The following is a 25,902-nucleotide window of genomic DNA, read 5'->3' as shown; positions in this document are numbered from 1 at the left end:
ACAATTGTGTAAATCAAAGCAAACCAGATGCTACTGTGTAGGGAAGAATAATAAATTTGGCTCTTTTTATTCTTTAAATCTGAGAAGTTTTACACAAAAGCTGGAGAAAATGCAGTGTGTAATGAACACTGAATTTCCATTCCTCTGACATTTCACCATAAGCATTAAACTGTTGTGGAGACATTTCTTAATTTCCTTGGAAAATCCTGGTTTCTGAGCCTACAGATTCACAAGTGCCCCCTTTGGCCGAAGATCAGAGCTGCCTATGTCCCCTGGGTCACCTAAAAGCCCCATTTTTGTTTTAGTTCATATTTGGTGTCAAACCCAGAGCTCCCAAGTTGGGTTCTCTGGTCAGTAGAAATCTCAGAGGCTGAACTGGGAAAAGAATAGCTGGGCATAGTTTGTCAAAATTGCCCATTGGTGATAAAACAGGAATACTGAAGGTTGGGAGATGCAAAATAATTCTCTTTTTTTCCCCTCCCTGTGCTTCAGAACTGCTCTGGAAGCTCTGCATGTCTCAGCTTCAGCTTGCAGGTGGAATCCTTCAGTACTGCAAGCTCTGAGTGGTGGCTGCTGCCCTGCCTGCCCTGAAAACACACAGAGGCTGCCATAAATTCCAGAGACGCAGAAGCACATTCTTTCTCCTCATTCCCTCAGATACAATAATTTCTGACTCCGTGAAGGAAGGACCTTGCAGGCAATGAGTTTTCCAAAACAGAGCTGAAAAAGCTGTGACAGGCAGATTTGGTCAGATAGAACCTGTTTATGAGGAAGATTGGTTTTCACAAAACTTCCATTATGAGGCTTTCTTTGGCCTCACATGGGTTTTCCGGTCCAAACCCAGGGGAAAGGATCCACTCTAAAAAGTCTTGTTGGAATAACATTCCCCTCTGAATATACCTATAGACCAAAATTCCATTTCAATCCATTTTGGAAAAAATATCACAATCACAGAAGAGTTATCTACCTGCCATTTAGGATTTTGTCTTCCATTGCTCTCCACATGGTGGAGGTGGCTCTGCCACAAGGTTGCTTTACCTCAGATATCAATATTCCAACCAATACCAAGAGAAAAGCTGGGAATCTCCTGTGCCAGTGCCTTGAATTGGCTTGATTCACTATCAGGAACACTGGCAGGCTCTAACTTACAACCTCTCCCTTCATGGGGAGCAATGGGAATTATTTTCTTGCATGGAGTCAAGCCTAAGTGAATAAAAAGATGTAACATTTGGAAAGTGCATGCACTGCTTGGTGTGGTTGGCAGCACAGTGGTTGTTTTCCAAAGGCAAACATCAGTATCTCGTCACCAACCACCAAGGAATTCTTTGAAGTAAAAATGTTTATCTTCAACAAAAGTTTCAGTTTCCCAGGATTCCTCAAAATAACATTTTCCCCCCTCCCCAGATTTTCAGTTGCATATATGCAAACACTTCTGTCTGCCTTGGCATTCACTCTAAGGTTTAATAGTTCCCACCTTTTCCCATGTGGCTCCCTTAATAAAACACATTTTGTGTTTTACCAAAAAGAGGAGATGGTTTGGGAGTTATGTCTGTTTGAGAATTGTCACTTTCCACTACACCACACTATTTGCTAACACTGCACTGGGCACTGCCACATCACTGGGTTCACCTCTCCATCATTTCTTAGCTTGGCTCCATCATTTGTTAGCTTGGCTCCATCATTTCCATTTAAAATATAGGTATTTTGGTAGTAAAAGAAGAATATGAGGATCTTGCTTCCACAAGAGGTTTTTTTGTAAAGCATCACCCAGTTGCAATTCTGCTAAGATATCCAAAACGACAACTTTTCCTTGCATTAATCTTTCAAAGGGGTGTTCAGCATCCATCAAAATTCTGTCTATAAACAGGATTAACATTTTTTGGGTTTTAATTTTTTTTTTTACCATTTCAGGTAATGATACTTGACTTGCTCTGCAGCGTGCAAGGGAGTCTGGTGAATGTTAGGGCTGTTTGGCAGAGAGGAAGTGACTGCACCATTGACACTGTCCAGGAGTGAGAGGTGATAAACCCTGGCACAGCAACAGAGGGAAGGGCCAGGCAGTGACACAAGGACCTGTGCAGTCTGCAGCGGGAGGCAGGAGGAGCTCAAAACATCAGCAGCTCAAGCCAACCCTGTCCTCTGCAGGCTGCAAACAAAGCTCAGGAGGGAAGGCATTGGGGAGTGAAGTGAGATAAGAGGTTTTCTTCTACTACATTTTCAATAAAAAGTCAAGTATGTCAGCTTTAGTGTAAGTATGCTGCACAGTACAATTAGGACTGTAATCAGTTCAGAGAAGTCCAGTTGTAGCTGCCATCTTGAATTTATCTGTCAAGAATTTCCTGCTGTTACTGTCTCACAACTCTGGCAGTTTAATTGAGGCTGAATGGCAGCTCACTGTTGACCAAGAGAAACAAGAATTCACCAGATATTTCCTCAGATTCTGATGGGCTGATCTTGTTTTAACTTTAGGCTCTATAAGTTATGTGAAGCCCTACATGGTGCTCATGCTCCCATGTGCTGCTCATGCTGAATTATGGCTGTCATCCCCCTTTTAGCATGAAACATGAGCCAGTTAATTGATTTACCTGATTTCCTCTCAAGATCAAAACTCAGAAAGGGTGGAAAGAAAAAGAGTTCTACCTATGAGTGATGAAATATCAAACAAAATATTGGTGTCAAAGAATGTATTCATAAATTAAGGCATTTTTGAGCTTTCATTAAGGAAATATTAAGTTCCAATAGATATTGACCTGCCACATGCATGAATTCCATCCATCCTAATCTATCCATCTATTCCAAGTAATAGCTTGCATCCCATCACACCTAAAATAAACTTTTGCTAATGAGTTCAAGGGAATTGAAATATTTGCTTTGGCATCCTGGATATTTATATTTCACAGACCTAGCCCATTCTGACATAATCAGCAGCAGGATAGCACATTAACCTTTCCTCAGTGTTCCTAACTCAGCAAGTTTGATGGCCAAGCACGAAGCCAGGTAGTCCAAGTAATTATTTAGGAAAACAAGAATAAAAGTCTTGAGACAATAATATGAGATTCTAACCCCATGCAGAGAAAGGTTAAATACAGATTATATTTGAACTAGAAATGCACTGGCCTAGGTTGAATTTTTGTCTCCTATCTCAATAGTTACTGTAGTTGTTTGTTCAAGCAATGGCTGATTAAGTTTTCATGCCAGTGCATTAAAACAGAAAATTAGGATTAACTTAATCAATGGCAAATAAATGACTCAGGCGCTGGTGGTACCAATAATGCAGAAGAGTTTTTCTGCCAGTTTGTGGCATGTAGATAATGCTTATAAATATCAGGACAGCATCTCTCTACTTGAACTTGGTACTTATGAAGTATTTCTTTTTTGTGGCACTTCCTCTCTGTTTTTGACTTGTTAAAACTTTTTCAAGACTTTACCCAAGAAATACCTGTCACACATGGAAATACTGAAATTGTGTCTCTTTGAAATCTCTTCTTTGTACAGTCCTCATCCATGGTCTGTCACAAATTGAAAAAGTATTTCACACTCAAATCTCTGTGATAGCTTTAAAGAGATATAAAATAACAAGTATATAAAACAACAAGACAGTTCCCTTAGAACATCAAAAGAAATTATTCCACAGAGAGGCCAGCATTAACCTAAGCTGAGATAGGGTCTTCAGCTTCTCCTTCTTTACTTTGTGAATTAGTCTTGGGGATTTTTTTTACTGCTGGTTTTCATTGGGGGTTTTCTGAAGCTATTTTCAGCAGTTGGTTGTCAAAACGTTTTCTGGAAAGCATTGCTGATATAAACAGACTACTGATCTAATCGTGCAGTAGCCCTGCATTTAATTAAACTTACAGTGTGTCTTCACATTAGGGAGAATTTTTAGCCCTTGAAATGTACATGGAAAGCCAAACTCTTGGTTTGTTGGAAATTCCTCATTGGGATGAAGGTGATGATTCAAAATGCCATATTTCAAAGAGTTGCCACACAAGCAAATACAAAGCTTACCTCCCCTGGGAAATACCATATAATGGATTTAAAAGATGAACAAAATCCCAGTGTTTATTCATTCTGGTGGATAAAAAGAGCAAACTCTACGGCTTATCACAATGGTGAATTGTACAAGAAGCTGCAACAAGCAATTTCTGACAGCCAGTGAAAAGTAACATTTGTGCCCATTTAAAAAACCTCCAAAAAACAACCAAACCACTCATGTTGTATTTCATGATGAAAAGCCAATAGAAGTCCTCAGCGAAGCTTTTTTATCACTGAACTATCTTGATTTATACTTTGTTTGAAGTCCTCAAAATGAAACTTTCAGCCTCCAGCTCACTAAAAATAGCCTTGCTGTAGCTGGTTAGGGAGGCAGCTGGGGCAGGTGAGGTTGGAGCATTCAGCCCCTAGGAGAACAATTGTGCATTACTCTTTTGTTCTTTAGAAAGCAGTCATGTCTTCTACACATACAAGTCTGCAAATTCTTAGTAATAAATAGTCCATCTGAAGCTGATTTGTGGGATGCATTTGCAGAACCTGAAATTTTTTTCTGAGAAAAGTCAACATTACTAATGGAAAAATGTGCCCTCTCTGCACATATTTCAGCTCAAATTCTTGTAGTTACCTCTTAGCAGCTGAACCACTGAGAGATGCTGTGAGACCCTTATAATAAAACATTCCCTTTTCTCCACCAATTTTATTTTTTTCTCAGTAAGAAATTAGGCAAAACTCTGTCAGGACTGGTTTGCAGTAGCTGACTGCTCTGGGACCAGTTGACCTCTCCAGGTTTCCACTTACCTATTCAGATTCTGAGAGTTTTCACTTCAGAAAATCTGTTACTTATATAGGCAGGTACAGCACTGCTAGTTCAAATATGATTTATGGAGTTGGTTCTGAACTCAGACAAGGCCAACAAACCCTCTCAGGCCTGGATGTCAGTTCTTGAGCTACACATAAACACATTCCTGACCCTCTGAGCAGAAAAGCATTCAAGATAATATTATAATGACCAGCAGGACAAAAGACATAAAAATATGGAAAATAAATTCTTAATCTTGCAGACACTGCACACATTTCCTTGCATTTACTGTAGCTTCATATTAGTGATGCTCTGAGGTCAGTTCTGTGGGGATTCATGATGGTCACATATACATGACTTTGGAGTCAGATCTATTTTTTGCAGCCACTAATGTATTAAGGGAAAATTTCCTCTTTATCTTAGTTTAAGGAAAATTTCCTTTTTGTCCTTAACAGCTTAGTTTATAATTTTCTATGCTTTACCCAATTATCTTAGAACATTATTCCTTCACCCCAAAGCAATGCAGAGTTGGAAGGTGAAAGTGGAAAAGTTGCAATCTGTTGGTTCCCTCCATGTGCACAGCTCCTGAAATTCCTCATTGTCCTCACCCTTTCTTACACACAGCTTCATAAGCTTTGGAAGAGCCCCATGGGACTATTTCACTCAGAATTTCACACAGCAGACAATGAGAAGGAAAGAAGATAGAGACATCAGAATTAAAGATTGAATGTTTAAGGGATTCTGTTCAGCAACTGGGCTTATTTTAAGCCTTAGTGCTGACGTTGTCAGACCTAACAAAAAAAAAGTATTAAAAAAATCAGCTGCTGAAAGTTCTTTAAGGCTCAGAATTGGGATAAATGACATTTCTGCTATGCTGCAAACTGTGTCAGAAAAGGAGGGCGTTGTCTTGCTTTGAGTGTATTCTAAATTAAAAGGCCATAAGGAAACTATTGTGCTTGTGTTCTGCAGAACAAAGTACATGTTGTAGAGTATATTCCACCAATATTTCAAACTTTAAAAAGTATGGTGTTTCAAGCCTTAAAATAACAAAAGCTACACTCTTGCAGAGGTTATACCACATGGGGGTGTTCATTTCCCTTTGTCTTAGCTGCATAAACTCCAAATCAACCCTATACAGTAAATGATGTCTGCCCTATTGTCTTGTATAAACACTCTTTTGTTTTTCTTCAGCGCAGAGCTGTGTTTAAAGAGAGCCCTGTACGAATTCCAATAAAGAAACCAGTGTAAGAAAGCTGGATTTGTAAAACGACCTAGAACAGCTCCACTGTTACCTCTCCTGGTGCTGCAAAGCCAGCAAAGGCAGATAATATTTTATTTGGAGCTGAAATGAACTGTTGTGAACTCTGACAAACCAGCACTTCAAAGCATTCTGAGCATACTGCCACCAGCACAAGGAAATTTATCGTGGCTGAGAGCCTGACTCCGACCCTCCTTGCACCATCTTTACTCTGCTGACTTCAGCGGGGTGGAAGAGCGGGAGAAAGTCACTCAGCCCTCTGTTGTCTCTGATTTAGAGAAACGTGCCAAAAATAAAGATGGGAATCCTACTCAACGCACCTATTTTGATCCCAAGGAAAAGCAGCTCAGAAAAACCTCAGACAAAAATCTGGGAAACTTCATGGGTGGCCCATGCAGGGCTCGGGAGAACTGATGAAAAGTAAGATGTCAGATTTGGTGATATTGCTGAATCTTTAGAAAGTCAAACTTTCTGAGACTGGGACACGGCCCACACCATTATATCATATTTACTAAGCTATAGAAATGCATCAACATGGCTAAATTATAATACAAACCACAGGAAAATTATTGGAAGGCTTTAAGAGAAGATACATATTTTTACAACCTCAAGCCCATTCTGGATTTCATGGAGACTGGCGTGCAGCAACTTGACATTATTACGATGATAATTTATTAGTGATCTGTATATTTCAGTGCCCCTCTGGCTCTCCTGAGACAACATCAAGACTTCTCTCTGCTATGCATTTCACAGACATAAAGAATGGACTTTTTTGTCCTCATAAATCAGCAGAATAATGCAATTGCTGAATGCACGTAAAGGCCAGAACACAAGAGGATTGTTATAAAGCAGGGTATAAATCCTATTGCCAGTTATCCCTAAATGTTCCCTTTTTGGAGCTTTACAGGTTTTTTTTATTTAATCTATACTGTGCATAGATATCCTCAGACATGAAAAACAGTTGAAAACTTGTTAAATTCCTTTATCACACATGAGTGAGTGAATGGTAAATACAGTGTAGCCACCAAGAAGAATTCAAAGGACTTTGAATCTTTAGATCTGATGTGTAATTCAGCTGACACATGGCACGTGAAATTTAACATAAAGTAATGCAAATTGGTTACAGAAAGAAGTAAAAAGCGAAAGGGGAAAAAACACAGAGGGGCTTAATAACAGTGGACACCCAATAAAACAATCATAGGGCCTGGCCTGCTGCCAGCACAGCACAAACATTCACATCCCTGGAGCTGATGGAGCAAAAGCCCCACCAGCACCCCGCAGGGGAGCAGGGTTAATCTCAGCCATGGCTATGATGTCATCAAAAGCTATTATTTTGTTCCTGTTTTAAAAAAAAAAAAATCTAAAACTTGAGCACAGCCAAGAGAAGTTACACAATGAAACTGCTCTCTGTACTAACTCGTGCCAGCTATGTACTGACATGGCCTGGTGGCTGGAATGCAGATTTCGGGGAAAAGAGGGTGGAATTTTTAGGGGTTTATCAGCACTGTGGACTTTTCGACATTACAGTTTTGGGGTGGCCAGTCAGGGCTGAGAGGACCCTTCTCTGAGGTGGGGGATCACACATCAGCCCTGCCCAGAGCACCACCACAAACCTGGGCTCTGTGGGGACATTTCGAGGCACTTGTCCTGGACACTGTTACCTCCCTTGTCCAAAACCTGGCAGGATTAGAAAAATATGTGACATTTTGGGGCTGTAAATAGTGAACTGCTAGAGTCATTATTTCAATTTCCGTTTAATTTTTTTTTTTTTTTACTTTTTTATCACTTCCAACTCCCTTCAAATTCAGATGATGTGTCTCTAATGAGATTGCATTAAGCACTGTGGTATCTTTGCCATGTTTCTTAGACAAAACTTTTTTTCACTTCTCATTGTCCCACTACCTCTGAGCACCCAGAAACACAAACTGGGATGCCAAAACCAGCAAAAAATCTCACATTTGTACATGCAAGACAAGAGAAGTGCTTAACCCTGCCTCTCTGCAGTTGGAGCTTTGCAAAACCATGCTGCCTTGATAGTTTAAAACTTCCTTTCATTGACCACTATAATGTGCTTTTGCAAATCTCTTGATGAATCCCAGGTTAGTTGAACTGTTCAATTACAGCTTTATCCTAATCCTACTTGCTAAGCATTAATGCCAGCAACCTCCCACATCCTAATCCTGTCCCACTTGACACTGACCCACACTCAGTCCCACATGATGTGTGTGTTAGTACAAAGCCATGCAAACAACATATTAATCAGGAATGCAACAGGAAAAGGAAAGAAATAGAGCAGGGAAGAGATTTTCAGGAAAAAGACACCACTGGCTCCACACACAGGCTTGGCACATGCAGATTCAAATGCATCTCAAAAACAACATAAATACGCATGCAAATGTGCTGATGGTTACAAATCTTGTAGCTAAGCTCTTAGAAGGTCTCTTGATCATGATTTAAAACAAGAGAAGAATCCAGTCTGAGGCCAGATTGAAACTATTAGAATTAGATACAGTCTTAGAAAATGGAAAGACTTTTATGTGTGATAGACTATAGACTCCCATCCTCTATAATTCACTGCAGACTGGGAAAGTGATTCCTTCAGATCTGCTGCTGACAGCTTAATATTCCCAACGATAATGTTGTCAGGTGATAACACAGAGCCAGCCTATACACTTTGATCTGAATGGAAAGTTTGCTTTAACTGCAACATTCTGAGAGATTCTGCTTGGAAAAAAAGAGCTCAGCTAAGCTGAAAGATTACCTGAAAAGCATCTAATTGTGGTCAAGTTAGAAATGCATCAGCCTGGAATAGGTCTAAGTTGCCTTCCCTGAACAAACCCTGAAGAGTGACCAGAATTCTCTCTCCAAGAACATTACTGAGGCAGACAAAGGCACACAAGAGCAATCCTAAAGAACCTCATACCAAGTTTTTAAAGTGAGTGTGCTGTCAAATGCATTCTCTCAAATTTCAGGAACATGAATATATGGCTTGTAGAAACTCTTGGTTTAAATGTCTCTCCACAACTTTCCTTCACTAACCACAAGACCAACGAAATTCCTGTAGGTTTCTACATCCATACAGCTAAATATGCTTCCAATTATTTTCCTGGCACAGTTAAAGAAGAATTTCAATAGTGTAAGGCCTTTATGTCAGGATAGCAAAGCTGTGCCTTTTAGAATGCTATTGATACTGTTCTGCTCATGCCCAACATTGTAATTTCAGCAGTGCAAGGCTGGACTGTCCCTGTGGGTACGTGAGCAGGAGGGAAGAGCTGAGCAGCACTCCCCTCCATACTTAGGGATTAAGGACAATTATTCCCTGCCCATGGGCAAAAAGGGAATTGAAAAAGAGGATAGAGAAAAGTGGTGCAGGGACATGATTCTTCTCCTCAACCTTTGGAAAAGATAGAAGCACAATTGTAGCATGATTAGAAGGAAAGGTGCAATTAATAATAATAATAAAAAAGGTGAAAAATCCTTAAAGTGCACATCCTCCATACTTAGGGATTAAGGACAATTATTCCCTGCCCATGGGCAAAAAGGGCACAGAGGATAGAGAAAAATGGTGCAGGGACATGATTCTTCTCCTCAACCTTTGGAAAAGGTAGAAGCACAATTGTAGCACGATTAGAAGGAAAGGTGCAATTTCTCCATCTCCCAAGGAGCTCTAAATTTTAGGAGGAAAAGCCAAACAGGAATGGCCAAGTTTTGCACTGACCCCGGGAGCAGCTCACGTGCATGGTCCAGAGTTCTCTTGTTCAAAAACTCTTCAAAGGCTTTCAGTGCAGAGAAGCTGATTTTTGCTGCATTTGAATCCATGCCATAATTGACCTGTCCCTGTTTTCCATGCCATGTTCCTGTTTCCAGTGTAAGGAGCATTCTGCTTGAGGGTTTACCCAGAAAACAAGAAAACAAAAGGCACTGCAACCCTCTAAAGCACCACATGCTGAAACTGAGGGAGTTGAGGTGGCAAGCAATGTGGCACTAATGGTTAAAATCCACCAACACAAACTGGAAATGGGATCTGAAAAATAACCCAACTGTTTTGGAGATTATTACGCGTTAGAAATCAGGGAATAATTTGAAAATTGCTTTCAGGTATTATGTTTACTAAAATTGCTTTCCTACCCTGGCTGAATGGCAGAGTTATTATCACCTACCACACGTACCAGATAAGCTGTAGCATTTGTAACCTGAGCATTATTCTTATCATAAGGGTTTCATTAAGAGCTTCCATGTGATACTCCAGTGTTTATGTGCACACACACGTGCCCCAGTGCTCTGTGTGCATCATCAAATTACTCTCCTTTTAATTGCAAAACCCAGGTTGCCTTTGTGCTTTATACAGGCATTATGCAGTGGGGGAAAAGAACAGCATAAAAGTAAGAGAAACTTGATTTCCTGAAATTCAAAGTGCTACTGTCAGTGTGCATTAAACATAGCAGAGTGGTCAGTTAATGGAAAAAAAAAAAAAGAAGCAAAAACCTCTTAAAAAAATAAATTCAGTGCATCACCTAAGCACAATAAACCCCTTAATAGCATAGAAACTTGAACTTTATCAAGGAGAAAGACAACAACAACCCTTTCAGTTATCAGAAATACCCTGGTTTTGGCAGGAGTGACAGATCTTGGATCAACTCCTCATTAAATTGTGAATTATTAATTTTAATCCTAATACACAAAGTGAATGTTTCATCTTGGAAATATGGACTTGAAAAAGAAATATTGTCAAAGGACTGCACCTTCATCCCCAGGTAGAAGGAACAAAATCTTGGTGAGCTGAAGTCATGGTGCAATTTTCACACAAAGCAGGGTGAAAATTATGTCAGGATAGTATGAAATTTATTTATTTGATGAATTCACCAGGACCTTCTCCTCACTGACCCCATGGGATTCATTTCCAGGGGGGTTTCAGGAATAAACCAGCTGAGTTTTGTCTTATCTTCCTCTATACAATGGTTTAAAGTTTCATACTTCAATATACCTCCACAGGCAGCAGGATTCTCCCTGGAAGTGCAGACCCACAACAAGAACAGCAGAAATGGTGCAGGCTGTCAGCAAGTCTGTCTGAGACCCTCTCTGAAAGGGGCATCCAATCCCCCTCAGATTGCCACCAAACCTGCTGGCCACCTCTAGGATTTTGCCTGGATTTACACTTCCTTTTCTCTCTTGTCACCTATGCAGGGCTTTCAAGTTTTGGAAACTGCTATATTTTTCCCAATTTGACCCAACAGTGGCCTAAAGGTGGTTGAGTACATATTATTATCAGCCATTAGGGAGTACTGCAGAAAAGGCTACAAAGATAGAGCTATCAAGTCCACGTGAGCTCAGTTAAAACATGTTTCTTTCATGTAGAGATGATAAAAGACCTGTGGAGTAAGGGGAGGTCATGCATCACCAAAAAAGTACACATGAAAGTTGTCCCTTGCACAGTTCTCCCCTTTGTCAGTCCATTATTTACCATAAATACACCTTTTGTCACTACCTATGTCACCACCACTAGCCTGTTTATGTTAATAAAAAGCAGACTGACAAAAAAACTGCTCTCATATACATGGAGAAAATATCCACTGGTTTCAGAGTGGTCCAAGACTACTGAAACACCATGTTTGGTTTAAATATTACATGTGGACATGTTTTCTAGATGCTCCAGGTTTTCTAGATATTTTAAAGGGATTTCTCCACATGGTCTTATCTTAAATTTTCTGGTGTACAATGAACTTTTCCAAGCCCAGGTTAAAATCCCACTTTAACTCACCAGATAAGATGGAATCTGTGCTTTCTGAGCACCAGTAGCTCTCATCCTCTATTGCTGGGTATTAAAAGTGCACTAAAAAAAAAAAAGAAAAACAATAAACCACTCTAGACACTAAGGAATAAAAGTTTTCCTGCCTTTTCTCACATCTTTCACTACTCTATATTATGGATGCTATACTGCTAAAAGACATGGTGAAGGTGACACTACTTGTGCAGATATATGACATATAAAATATGTTAAGTGAATGATAAAAATGGTGGGAGATTTGCCACTCTACACCGTTCTCAGCAATATATTTACTTGCCTGTATGTATTTAACACTGCTTGTTAATTTGTTTATTTTCTTTACTTCTTTGCAACTTCCTCCTCAACATCAATCCGACAGCTCCTCCTGTCCAACCCTTCCAATTTTTCCTTTAAACCTCCCAGCTTATGCGCTGCCCTCTTTCCCTCAGAACTTAACCACGGGGTTTTTGGGAGTGTTCCTGTCCCTGGCAGGGCTGCCAGTGTCTGGTGGCAGGCTCTGCACGGGCAGGGGCTCCCTGCAGAGAAAAGGCAATGTTTTCCTTTTCCCAGAATGCGGCGTCCCCTCGCTGTTCCGCTCAGCGAGCGGTTCCTGGCCAGGGGAGCACTCTGTCCCCTGTGTCATATGCTTGAGCCCTCCCTCCTTCCTCCTTGGGATCATGAGATTACTGCTAACAATAATAATGCCAGCATGCTGAATTTACAAAATAAAAGGCACAGAGATTAAGTCCTTTAATTAATCCTTGAGGGGAATAGTCCAGACATTGCTACCAGAGATACTGATTTTTTTGGGATGGGGGGAAAAAAACCCCTTCAACATTGTTTAAAATAATTTTCAGAACACTGCAAATACTGAAAGCTAAGTGGCAACAAACCTTCTCCTTGCTCCTCAGCAGGCATTCAGAAGCAGCAGCTGCTCAGGGCCATCCCAAATCCACTTTATGGGCTCAGGTGGGGCTGCTCTGTCCTGATGCAGGATGCTGGGGTGTAATCAGCACAAAACACAAAGAGGGGCTGCCACAGCTGGCACAGACACTCTCTAAACTCAGGTGGAGAAAGCATCTCACCTGAGCTGGTCCAGGCACTGGGGGCTTTTCAGTCCAGTCCCACTCTTAGGAGCGCCCTCGGAGGAGCTCGGGGCCATGGACACGAGAGCACGGTGTGGTACCAGCTCATGCTCCTGCCAGGGGATGCTGCTCCTGTTCCCTTGGGAGGAACAAACCAGATTTCACTGAAGTGGACAGAAATCTCCATCCTGACCTTTAATGAAGGCTAAATTTGGTCTTTTTTCACACAGCTCCATGAGTTGGTATGAGTAAGAACATTACATCTTCTTTTAAGGGTATTTAGTCACTGTTGACTTTTCCAGCATTGGTGCCAGCTTTTCTCATCTTGTTGGAAAAAAGAAAAACCCACAGTGAAGACCCTGGCAGTGCTATAGTGGAGGTTTCATGGTTGTAGAAATCCTAAAACTATCATGTATTCTTCTAACACATGTGTTTGGGAGTGCTAAAACACTGACTTCACCCACAAGTAGTTCAGCATTTTTCAAAGTTCCACTTCCCTGCCCTCGAGAGCTTTCTATCTTAAACAGCAAAAACAAAAGGAGGGAAGAGAACAGAGCAGAACAGAAAAATATTTCTTTTTAAAAAAAGACTCTGGTCCTTTGTTTCATCATTTTTGTCAGTAGTTGTAAACAACTTTTATTGCAACAGTAAACGAACTAGCATGTCTATGAGAGAGCACTGAAAACTAAATATAAAACAATGTATAATTACTTTTCAGTAATTAAATCTTTCTTCTGTCCTTCAACAAAGGTTGAAGGTTGAACATACCTAGGAATTGTTTCCTGGGGTTATAATAGGAGTCAGTCCAAATTCCATTAGCTCTGGTGGGAGATGGTTCAGACCCACAGTTTTATTCTGTGAAATGAATGGAATAATTTCCCAAGAAGATGGCACTGATTCAGGAAGACTAATTGTAGAATTAAATATGAATAAAGGCATCTCTAAAATTATACCCCAGAAAGGCTGGTGAACATTTCTTACTCTGTAGCAATACTACATTTCTATACTGAAAACGTTCTGTAGTGTCAACAAATGTTTACACCAGCCCTGATGCTAAAAATATTAAGAAAAATAATTTGCTACGTGAAATGCAAGGAAACACTTGGAACGTGGATTTATTTGATATATGAATTAAATTAAGCACATTTAGGAGTTTCAGTGCTAAGGAATGTGTTATTACTATTGCTGTAGTAGGAATAGCAGTTCTGCTTAGAGAAGGATGCTGGTAATTCTGAAAAGAAATGATCCAGAATCTCTGCAGACGTGCCTGGAACACCAAGAGGAAGCAGAGCACCCACAAATTCAGTTCCTGAGAGGAGGAGGCAACTCAGACAACTGAACTGGCATGGGGAGGACTGAGAGCAAGCAAGGATAAATGCTGCAGTGGACCAGGCAGGGGTCTCTGGGAGTTCTTTTTGCTCCATTACTCAGAACAGTAGGATTTGAAAGCATTTTTCCATTAAAATTTAAAAAAAATACACAAAATGACAACAGCGAGGCCCAGCTTTCAAGCCTGCATATAAACATCAGTGCTTGGTTTTGAGACTTGTGGTCCTTAAGACCTCCTATTTTATTTTCAAACAGCATACCCCCTGCCAAGAAGTTACATTTTTTCCCTCTTTAAATAAGCAGCTAGGGTAATGGCGTGATGAACAAGTTTCATTTCTTTCTGTTCAGCTTTTTCCATCTTTAATACAGCCTCCAGCAGGCCAGATGGCACCAATGCAATTGCTAGTAAGTCAATACATCTGGCTGCATTCCTGAAATGACAAATCTGATGGATAGAGCCCCAGCTCCTATACAAAGCCTCTTTTCAGAACGCTCTCCCTGGTACTTGTCTGCTTTAAGCAAAACCTAATGTGTGAAAACAAAATAAAATTGAGCTCTTTCAGCACCCCGCGCTAACGTTTCATTTGCAGTGTTTTTATTAACGCTGCCCTGCTCCTGTACCTCGGCCCTGCTCTGCCCAGAACTCACTTTTTGGCACAAGACAGGCTCTGTTCCTCCTCTGGAGCTGCCAGCAGTTCAAAGCAGGTTACAATAAACACTCTGGGCTTTGCTCATTAAGAGCAGCAAGATTGTTTAGGAAATTGTCCTCGAAGAGAAAACAATCTGAGAAAAGCAGAAATTGAGCAAATGTTTCTTTCAGCCTCAATCATGTCTCTTTGGGCGAGCTGGGGGTTGGAAATAGGTGTGAGCTCCTGGCACCAGCAGAGCAGGAGCTGTCAGCGAGGCTCTGCACTGGTGCTGCTGCAATCCCAGCCACGCAAGGTGCAAGGACTCGCCCAGGACCCGTGGGTTATTCACAAATCTGCAGATAAACCCCTGGGGGGAGTTGTTCAGACCAACAGGAGGGTGTGTGTTGCTCTGATCTTTTAAGTTTTTCTAAGCTTTCTGATGTTTATGTCCTTATGACAAACTTTCTCACACACTTGATGTAAATAACCTATTGTTTTGCATTCTTTTATGGAAGAAGAGAAATTTGATAGACTGCTGGTTTGTCCAGTGTCATTGGAGAGGTGGCACTGTCACCCTCCAATCCACTGTCACTTTTAGAAATCTATAAATGTTAAAGTCAGACCTTAAAAATTCCCTTTTTACCTTGAGAAAACTGCATGCCCACGTTGTGTTATTTCGTGTCCTATAGTAAAAGGTGTGTAGCAGAAAATCTGCAAAAAAAACAAGTCAGGTGTTACCCATCTCCAGAAAACTGCAGCCCACAGCATCCATCAGGTGTTCACCACCTCTTAGACAGCATTAGACCTCATCTTATTTTATAGGTATAGGTATACCTCTTATTTTATAGGTATGACTTGGGAAAGCAACCAGCACCAGATAAAACACAAAAAACCCAAACTTCGCCAAAGAACTGCTCTGTCCCCATAGCTGTATTTCACAAAAAACATTTCTATTAAAAATATTTATTTGTATAAAAAATAAAATTAAAAATATTTATTATTAATGTAAAATAAAATTTCTATATTAAAATATAAAAATTATAAAAATATTTAATATAAAATATATAAAAATATAATATATATTTTCTATATTTTGTATAAAATATATATTTAATATATTAAAAATATTTAAAATATATTTCACCTCACTCTGTGAAGTGTGATGCTCATAATTTGTGTTTATTCATCACTCACAGACTGGTGGAAAGGGAGAATTTATTTCTGTGGTAACTGCAGTCCCTGCCATGATAAATATCAAACAACTGACCATTTTAAGTCCTGTTACTTACACAAGAAGTGGCTCAGTCCTTTAAACACCCTTAAAGAAAAAAGTACTTTGTCTCCTGACTATACCTGCTGAAGGCACTGAGATGGCTCTGGGAGTAACAAAGCCATAAGGAAATCCAAATACAGAAATCAAGAAACTTATATTATAACCACTCACTGCAGCAGTTAACAAGGAGTGAGTAAAATGCTGTGTCCAGTGGGTTCAGGATCCACCATCCCATCACAAATACAAGCCATGATTTTGGGTCTGAGCACCCCCATGGTGAACATTTCTGTCTGCAACCTGAGCTGGAGAGTCTCAGCCCAGAACATTAAAGAGTGGAACAGGCAAAAAATGTCTGATTTATTTGGTACAGTCTTTGGGCATAGAAACAAAAATGACGACAGCGAAGCTTTCCCAAAGTCTGTGCTCTGTACCAGGGCTTGGACTCCCTCACTACTCAGGATTTTCTTCTTAAAGGGGCAAAGCAGCTCAGGGGGAGCATTTCAAAGGCACCTCCTGCAGCTCAGAGCTCATCTCCAGGCAGAGAGCATCCTGTGCTCAGGGGCAGATCCCCTCCAAAAATCCCTGCCCTACTCTTCTTAAGGCTTTTGGGATCCTGTCTCAGCTACATCCCACATGGAGAATTAAGTTACTTGCACAGGGGCCTTTTGCATAGCTCAGTAATAGTAAAGTTTAACCTCTATTTAAGCTGATTTCATTCTTTTAACTTTATTTTTTATAAATAATGGAAATAAAAGTTATTTAAGCCACAGCAGGACTCAGGGTCTGGGATGTACAGCACAGATAAGGACCCATCTGTCCATTTCTCTGCACCACAGCATCCTTGGCCTGTTTCTCATATGTGTTTGGGGAGGAAAGGAGAGGAGTTGTGGTTTTTTTAGTCTCTTGCTAGATGATGTGGGTAGCCCTAAAAATCAGATTCACATTTTTTACATTTTTCAGTGAGCAGCGAAAATAAAATCCTGGGCCTTATCAGTAATTTATGTGTAAATAATTTCAGCATTATTTTAAAAACAGCATTGCAAAAAAATACTTCACATACCTCAAATATCAGCAATCAGCAATAAAAAAAGAAAAGAACTTTTTCCTCACCATATAAATTAGAATGTAAATATCTATACACAAAATGACACATGGAAAAACCCAGCCAATGGATTATTTAAAGTTATCACTAAATTTATGATACAAAACATGAGTCTTTACAGTATTGTTTCCAGTGGTGAAGACACTGAGATTTCAGACCTGAGGGTTCACATACTGAGCTACTATTATTTAAAATACCACCAAACATCAGAGAGATCTGTAGAATTTTTCTCTAAATATTTTACCCAAGAGTTAAAGAAACCTAGACCTGACAGCTATCATTATGGGGAGTGTTTAGAAGAGGAAAATTGAGAATAAGAGAGCACCCCATCAGGTATGAGGGGCTCTAGGATTGGAAGAGAGTGAAGGAGCTTATTCTCCACAGCTTTCCATCACATTTCCCTCATTGTCTTACTGCTTGTAGTTCTCACTTCTTAGCCAGTATTTCACCTTTCAATCTATTGCAACCATTAATTATTTGACTTTTAGATTCCTTTAATCTCTCCAGGTTGCTTGTCTAGCTGTCCTTTGACAAGATCTTATATGTGGGTGAATATTTTCTATTTTCTCCATTCATTTTTATCAAATGACACATTTTAAATTGCCTCATTTTTCCATGCAATTTTTGCCTAGGAGTGTAATTGCTGCAAGGACTTAAATCATGTAATATTAGAACATTCTGAAATAGCAGTAATGATCTAAAAATAGAGAACGCTTTTGAAACAGCTTTCAGTTATGGAGAATCCAAATTATTCTAATTTGGAAACACATTTAAGCAAATTTAGATGTGCTGCGCAGCCAGTGATTTTTCACCACTTTCATTTTGCACAGCCATGTTCCATGCTGATCACCTGAAATCAAAACTTCACTGGCCTTGTCACCCTCCTCAACTTGCTCAGTGAAACAGCACTGAGAAATTGCCCTGTTTTTGAATATTTATCCTCTGAGTCATGTACTGAAGCCTAAAACCCAGTGATTGAGGGGGAGTCTCCACACATTGAGTCACCTTTCAGGATTTGGCCAGGGAGAAAAGGAGAGCACGCTGGCTGTGTTTGGAAAGAGCCTGGGGAGAGAAGGGGAATCAAAGAAACCACTTTGAATGTGCTGATGATAGTAAGATGAGCATGAAAATCCATGTTTTACAGGCACTTATGTCCCATTGGAGCTCTTTTTATATTTTAAATCTGCCCTTAGATATTCAGGTGATAGGAACTGTGGAAAACAGATGGTACCCAGCCCTGGGAATACTAATTATTAGAAAATTAGCACAGCTGAAAATGACATAATCCAAGTAAACAGGAACTGTATGTTAAAGCTTGTGCATTATACAAAATAATAAACAATACACTTGTCTTCTGGTTGAGTGAATGGACAGAGGCCTGGAAGTGGTTACTGCTCTCTCCCTTTTATCATTGGGCTTGATGAACTTTTCCAGTCTTTTCCCACTCCTGAGAGTGGTGCAGCCCCAGCCTCCACCAGAACTTCCAGCCATTATTGTTAATAGAAGAGAAATTAGTCCCAGCCACATTAGCAATGCAAATATACCTGAACTTTGGCTGGTTGTATTAGATCTGATGCCATTATGGAGAAAACCAGTAATCCCACTGTCATCTATTCCTAGGAAATTTAATTAGGCAGCTGGATGTGGGCACTGCTGCTCCGTGATTAGCACATCACAGGGATTCACCATCATTAGCAAAGGTAATGACTGTTTATCTCATCCCTCAGGACCTTCCACCAGCTCTGAGAGCTTCACCTCTCTCATTTTCTAGTCTGAGTGGAGTCAGGAAGGTCTGGGAAAGGCTGTGGGATTTGGAGATTGCTCCTTGCAAACACGTGCTCAATAAGGAGAGGCTCAGGCATAACTGACACACTTAACTCTGGCACACAAGGTTTTATTCAACACAAAAAATGATGCTGGAATCATAGTTTGGGTCTTTGCCTGCTTGGGTTGATTTTCTTAAAGCACTGGGTGCTTTTATCTGTTTTTCAACAAATAACATAAGGCTGATAATCAGTTTTGTGGGATTCTGAGGGTTTTTGTGCAGCAAAATGCAGTGGGGTAGGAGAGTCCTATCTCTGGCTCTCACTGCACCTCCTCAGATGCAGCATGAATGTCCTGGATTCAGATCTCCTCCTCCATGGAAAGAGCCCCCTGGCACCTGATACCCTGGTGTATCTGTGTAAGAGATACCATGTTATCAGAACAAAGCAGCCCATTGTTTTGGGTTCACAAGAAGTTATATGGATTAAATCATTCACCAAAGACTGTGGTTCTGGGGAAAAAAAAAAAGTAGCATATATGAACATAATAACCAAGTATGTGTCTTACCATTTTGGGTTTTGTTTCAAGAGAAAACAGAAAATTGGAGATCATATCTAAGCAAGAGCAACCTGTGGCCATTATAAATAGAGGCTTTTCAAGGTCCATTAAGCACTAATCATACCTGAGATTAAGGGGAGAAGGGGGAACCACAGGTCTGAGAATGTTTGAAGGGTACATTTCATACTAGTAAGAAATTTAAGACAGAGACAGGTCAGGCTGAGTTCTGTTTAATTTAAAAGATACTCATCTCAAGCGTTAGTCAGAGGTCTCGGGATTCTGCATGTCTTTCTTGTTACAGTGCACAAGGAAAAAGTGAGGAGAAAGAATTTCAGGAGTAGAAAGAGTAATACAGTCCTGATTCAGGCCTAGTTTCCTCCCTTTCCCCCAGAAAAGCACAGTTTAGGAGCCAGCTCTAGAATTATTCTCACAAATTTTCAAGTTGCTTGTCTAAAATGCAGATTTTAAACACCTTCATCCTCCCCTAACTTGCCAGTTGACTTGCTGCACTATGAAACATTATTCTGGGCAAGTCCTGCTGCTCTGCAGGAATGGTTTTCTCTCAGTGCTTCAGCATTTGCTCCACTCATCCAGGCAGTGACTGTCTGAAAACTGCACCCCTGCCCACTCACTGCTGGGACACAGGCATGGGCTCCTATCAGAGAAATCAGATAAATCAGATAAATCAGATAAATCAGATAAATCCCTGTGCTGTCAAACAGAAGCACTGCTCCCTACTGGAAATGGTCTTGCCAACCACTGTGCACAGTTTGCAGTGACTAAAATCTGAAATACAAGCACAGCCATGAAGTTCTCTAAGCTGTAGAGGGACTTTTGACAAGGGTGTGTAGTGACAGGACAAGGTGGGATGGCTTTAAGCTGCTGGAGGGCAGGGTTGGATGGGATTTTGGGAAGGATTTTTTCCCTGGGAGGGTAGTAAGGTCCTGGCACTGATTCCTAGAGCAGCTGTGGCTGCCCCTGGATCCCTGGAAGTGCCCAAGGCCAGGCTGGATGGGGCTTGGAGCACCCTGGGATAGTGGAAGGAGACCCTGCACAAAACAGGGGGTGGCAGCAAGATGATTTTGAAGATCCCTTCCAACCCAGAACACTCCATGATTTTATGATTCTGAATGTCGTTGATCGAGATGTGGTGGACTAAGCCCTTTTCTGATCCAGAGATGGGGCAGCTTCAGAGGTGTTTTAAAAACTTCTATTCCATTTTCAGTCTCATGAGAAAGGTGAGACAATACTGATGTTATAATTCACACCATCACAATCAGAAGCTAATTATTTCTTAATTACAATACATTACAAGTCTTTCTTGGCCTATCAGCTTTTGCCACCAATAACCATGCTGTAAATGCCTTAAAGCCAATCACCTAAAATTACCCCTCATGGGTCCTACTCCAATGCAGCTTTCAAAATTCTATTTCTCCAAAGTATCTAGTCTTTTATGCAAGGCCATCCTTTGAAACTCTCAGCAATGTCTGTCCCATTCCATGACATTTCTAAGTCATTGTTTCTTATCTCAAGGTTTGCATACAGATGCACACTGTGTCAGCTTTCTGTCAGCCTTTGAGAGTTTTCTACATTTTCCCACCTAGATGGGCAGTGAACATTTTAAGCTGAGCCTAACGGTGAGGATCTGGTGGTTTAGCACCCAGCTCTGGCAGCCTGCTCTGAGCTGGATTATCCAAGAGCAGCAGCCACCCAAGGCACCAGGCACTCATCTCCCTTCCAACCTCAACGCCTTCCAACCACTGAATCCATCACCAGTTGGGATAAGGGACCAGGGCACTCAAGGGCTTGATCCAAACCCAGCCAGACCCACTCAGCCCCAGCCCAGCCTGGCTCTGCACCCCCTCACCAAATTCCCTGCAAGAGTCAGCCCAGGCCAAGGCAATGCCAGATCCCTGCTCCGCCGGCTGGGGAAACAACCCCAAAATAAGGTCAGGCAGCAAAACATCACCTCTGAAAGAGAAGGAGGTTTCTGTAGCACATTATCATGAAATGTAAACAGCAGTGACACCAGAGACAGCAGAAGTTTGCAGCTGGATTATAAACTTTCTTCCATCCCCCATGCCTAGGAATAAGTCATCCAAACAAGCCCTGGCAGTTTTGACTGCTCAGGAAACTTTATGGCTGAGAGCTGCACAGATGATTTACTGCCACGTCCCCTTTTCCCCCCTCAAGCCTGCACTAAACTAGAACTTCACAATTGTTTAATGGGGGACAGCACACCCACCTTCTTCTTCTTCTTCTTCTTCTTCTTTGTCTTTTTTCATTTTCCTTCTCATGAGGAAACTTGTTTTACAGTTCTTGTGAAAGAATCTGTGACGTCCAATTACAACGTGGAGCTGTAAATCCAAGTCTTAAAAACAGTGTCTGTCTTTTTGGTTTTTTGGGGGGTTTTTGAGTTGGTTTTTTTTTTGTTGTTCTTCTTTTGTTTTTTGGTGGTTTTGGGGTTTTTTTTGTTTTTTTCTCTTTTGTGCTCAGCCATAGCACACTTGTTTTAATGAGCCAGCTGTCCAGGTATGAGAGCACACAAGCAGGGAGAGAGAGGAGATAAGGCAAAGCTCCTGCTGCATCCCTGTGATGGATGCTGCTCTAGCAGAGCACAGAGCTGCTACTTAAAGCTGTTTATAAACTTCAGGCCAGCTCGTTTGTGCTTGTGAAACAGCCTGAAAAATGAAGCTCCAGGCCAAGCCCTGGTGCACAGAGGTCCTGCAGAGCAGATGCCATTTTAACCACATTGCCCTCACCAGTCTGACATTTAATTGTGGAAATGCTACAAGAGTCTTCACTTGGTCCATGAAAATTAAAGCATGAAAAATAATTGGTTTTGTTCTAACTTGAGTAGAACACAATATCAAAGGGAATGCAACCACCACTTTTATAGGAACAGGTGTTTCACTGAATAAAATGCTTCAAATTCAACACAAAATATTTCATCTGGGGTTCTGAAAACTGAAAAAATCTCAATTCTCCTTTCTCCAGTTTCAGTTTTTTCCCTCTCCCTTCTGTTCTTCCTTTCTCTCTCTAAAAAGAATGAAGCAGTATGAGATACTAGAAATACAAGGAAGTCCAACTTTTTGATTTCACTAAGAATCTTTTAGTTAGAAAAAATTGCAAACATTAAGATGGAATAAAAGTGGGATTGAAACATGATTGAAATCATGTTTTCCCAAGGAAAACATGATTTAATGCTTAACCTCTAATTTGGAGCAATTTTAAAAGTTAAGTATTTGATGTGTAGATCTTTCAATAAGATATAATCTCTCAAACAATCACAGAACAATCAAAAAATATTCAAGCTGATTATTTTTTTCAATGAAGTTTTCATTCATCTCTAAATAGCAACGAGGTCTTGGGGGAATAATTTGTTTATTTTTTCATTCATTGTGACAAATGCTTGACTACACCATGAGTTTTGTTGTTGATATTAATAATTTACTTTTCAGATTCATATACTGCTGTTTCAGAAACAATGGGGCTGACCTCTTCTGTTAAGAGCCATCAATGAAACAGCAATGTTTATTTATTTAAAAGGAAAACAGCCTGGTCTCTAACTTGCTTTGCTCAAGATAGAGCAAGATATCAGCAACAATCCACAAACTGCATTTTATATTAAAAACCCAGGGCTACAATTTAAATCTAAATCAAGGTTTGAATTTTCTTCAGAGAAAAACTCCTCAATATTTTTCTGTTAAATCAGAGCTTTTCCAAGATTAGCTTTTAAGCAGAGTTCTCAGCACCTTGCAAATAGGACTCCAATGGTATTTATATTTATATATAAATATATTTACCTGTCACTCTGACCCAAATCCCAAATGACTTTTCAGTTTCACCATTTAAGATTGAGTCTCTGTGAAATTTAAAGGAACTCTAAAATGAGGACAATACCTGATGTCTGTATATGGTTTTGTCTTTGTTTAGGAAAAAAAAAAGAAGCAGCAGGGGTACACATGATTTTATTTGAATTCAATCATTTTTTGTAATCTTTTCTTTGATGCCTTGGAACCATATTCAGAACACAGCAGAAAATGAAAAGTCATTTGGCAAAACCCAGCAGAGGCTGAGAGTGCAGGGGCAGAAAATCTCACAGAGCTTTGGAGAGCAGGGAGATGTTCAGATCAAAATTCCCAATCTCAGACAAAGAACACCTCTAGTAAGCAACAGAGCACAGACTGCCCTTCTGTCCCAGGTGGGCATTAGAGGGGACATGGAGGCCTGTGTGAGATTAGACCCACACCCACACCAGGATTTTAGCTGCAATGCCATTGTCCATAAGCAGGAGTGGAGAGCAAATATGGATCATGGTGCTTTCTGAAAACTCAGAATCCTTAAACACTGTGTTGTGCTCTTATGTCCTCCCTACTCCTCATAAAAATATAAGTATAAATAATATTAATATAAATAATATAAATATATCTATAAATATAAATATATACTTATATACTTATATAAATATATAAATATATAAATAATATATAAATATATTTTTATATAAATATATTTATATATTTATATATAAATATATAAATATATAAATATATAAATATAAATATGTATACACACCAGATCTGGACTATCCAGAGAGCCTCTCAAGCCAGCCATGTGTAAAGTTAAACTTTTCACATTAATGGATTAATCATAAAATCTAGGACTTTTCACATAGACTTATTATTATTTTTTAAAAAATTAATTTGCAGAGAGATCAGTCATGTAAGGACCCAGGGACAATGTCACTTTTGGAAATGCTAAGGAGAGGAGAAACATTTCAGGCTGGGAGAACACTGCCTGCCCCTTAGGAAGGGAAACCATTAAAGTAAACAAGATTCTCTCATTTCAGAAATATTTGAACAATGGTGAGTTTCAGTTTAGCTGCTGAACTTTCCACAGGCTGGCTGTGCTCACAGCACAAGGTGTACCAGCCCTGGAAAACCATCCATCAAGCTGGAACGGCTCTGCATCTGCTGCTGGAGCTTTTTTGACTCAGGCTGCACAATTTGAGCCCAGAAAGTGCCAGAACTCTGGTTTTAGCCTGGATCTGCAGCCTTTAAAGCCCAGCACAATTTCCTGCACCCCAGCACCACCATCCCCCGCACCTTTCAGAGCACACACTCCACTTTTACTCACCACTGCCCCAAAAAACGCTGCACACACATTTCTGGCTCCCAAGGAAAACATCAGGGAGTGGGTGTACTTCCTTCAGATTGCATTGTGCTCAAAGATAAGCCAAGCACGAAACAAAGAGCACATTATGAGCAACTGGAATAGCTGCTTCTGAGGTTTCCAGTGCTTCAGTAGGTTTAGAGTGAAGTGGATTTTAAGGACAAACAGCCACTTTCCTGATTGCCAGCTCTGGCACGGCTTTTTTTACTGGGTGAATCAGGAGAGCACAGAGCTTGCTGATAATGCTGAGCTGGTGGTGTTGGTCAGTGAGGGGAAGGTCAGAAATGCTCTGGTGCACATCTGCTGGAGCAAATACCACCTAGGAAAGGGACAGAGAGGTAAATTCACCCAGGTTTGTTACTTTTCAGTACATCAGAGCTCCACAAAGCCTCCCAACAGCCTGGCTCACTGGGGTGGAATATCCTGGGTGAGATGTGCTAGGCAGGACGAGCTCCAAATGAAACTTACCTATGTGGCATAAAATCTTTCATCACAGAGGGATCTAGCAAGCTTTTCTGCAAGAAATCCTCTCCCACTTCTGGTGTTTGCAAATGCTTCTGGTACTTGGCAAGCTGAGCATCTTCGAGTTAGAAAAAAGACCTTTTATTCATCTCATCAAATTCTTTTTGGTTTGTGTTGATATGAAATTGTTAAAAATCTCCATTTCCCTTCTCCAGCCTGCCAAAATAGCAATTAACTGCAAAAGGTGGCTGATTAAAGTCTCAAAGCAACACAGAGCTTGGAATGATTTTAGCTCTAAGTGATAGTCTCTGCAAGTGAAAGCATTTGTTTTACACTCTGTTATCTGGAATGTACTACCTAAGAGAAGCTTGTAACACGCAGAGATTAAGAGCTGTGGCTTAGAAAAGAACTGTGAAGGCTGCATTCAAACCTTGGGCTGTTTTTTAAAAGGAAGAAGAAAGTACCATAGAGAAGTTCTGGAACTGAACTTTACCATGAAGTTGTGTAAAATAATTTGCCAAATAAGTGCTGAATAATTGCTTGCTAAGACAGCACAGAAAATCAGGGTAGTTTGGTTTTAGGGGTGTTTGTAAGCATTATAGTGAATATACCAGCCCTAACAGGAAGGGTAAAGGTTCCCCACATTGTTTTTTCCCCAGTATAAAATTTGGACAGCGCTAGGATTGCCACTCTGAAGGATCTGGCTGCTTTAGG

At 40.4% G+C, this 25,902-nt stretch overlaps 1 long non-coding RNA gene across 3 annotated transcripts in view; it reads right to left on the bottom strand.

The window, feature by feature from the left end:
• LOC143694758 (uncharacterized) overlaps positions 1-11,887 on the bottom strand; it is a 121,014-nt gene extending 109,127 nt beyond the window's left edge. For all 3 annotated transcript variants that reach the window (XR_013183421.1, XR_013183420.1, XR_013183422.1), the window contains exon 1: positions 11,806-11,887. This is a non-coding gene — a long non-coding RNA (uncharacterized LOC143694758). The remainder of the gene's footprint in view (positions 1-11,805) is intronic.
• Positions 11,888-25,902: the final 14,015 nt, after the last annotated feature.

This window comes from Agelaius phoeniceus, chromosome 9, assembly GCF_051311805.1.
Source record: "Agelaius phoeniceus isolate bAgePho1 chromosome 9, bAgePho1.hap1, whole genome shotgun sequence".
Lineage (NCBI taxonomy): Eukaryota > Metazoa > Chordata > Aves > Passeriformes > Icteridae > Agelaius > Agelaius phoeniceus.
Note: the sequence above shows the minus strand (reverse complement) of the source record. Positions and strands in the feature narration are given on the sequence as shown.